Here is a 959-nt window from a genome sequence, read left to right on the forward strand (position 1 = left end):
TATTATGGTTTATTTAATTATTTATCCCACGAAAACTCAATATTTTGTACTAAGTGTAAGCTTATCTCAATAGCAGCGTAAACTTGCTTCATTCTTGTTAAAGGTTTACATAATGAGAATCTAAGTTAACACCAAACTTGTCAAGAACTAGCTTTTGAGTTTTAAACAACTTGAATCCAATCAACTAATTACGACTTGACAGGGCTGTTGTTAGCTTGCTATGCTATACTTGTAACCCCAAACAGGAATACTACATAAATATTTTCCTGTTTATGTTTGCAACAATCTCTTACCTTGCAATTTCTCACTGAGGTCTGAAAAACTCCGATCACATGCAACTTTCCAAATACATTATTCATAATTTCTGTATATGCTAAATCTTTCCAAACGTACACAGTAATGTTGAAGACGAGAAGAGTGCTTCTATAATATGTCTTCTGTAACGCAGTTGGATATATTTGGAACTGAGCACAAATAATAGGCCTATTTTTGTAATTCTGTATCCTAGAAATTCACACAACTGTTTTATGAAAACTATCTACGTATTACTTTGTTACATTGAAGATGTATAATTTTTAATTATGAATTTAAGTTACAAATTATTATTAATTACTATCAAAATTTATGTAAAATCATCCAAATTCTCCAAGGTCTGCCAGGCCCAGTTTACTTTCTGTACCAAGAAATGTACTTCGCAGGACTAATTGAAAGAACATGGCATTACCTTCTGGTTACACTCAGTTTTAGCTTCTGTAATTGAGAATTTATTGAAGTTAAATTATATACTGTTTCTATAGATTGCGCTTAGAGTAGGAAAATCAGAATGATCTCTCACATCTATACATTCTATTAACTCTAAATTTCCATGACCTATGGAACTAGAAGGTCCAATGTGGTATTCACAACATCTCTGCATTGAATTCTATTCTTAGCCAAATTTATCAAGTTTCCATTTTGTA

The sequence above is a fragment of the Thermobia domestica genome, chromosome 5, assembly GCF_964235325.1.
Source record: "Thermobia domestica chromosome 5, izTheDome1.hap1.1, whole genome shotgun sequence".
NCBI classification, from domain to species: domain Eukaryota; kingdom Metazoa; phylum Arthropoda; class Insecta; order Zygentoma; family Lepismatidae; genus Thermobia; species Thermobia domestica.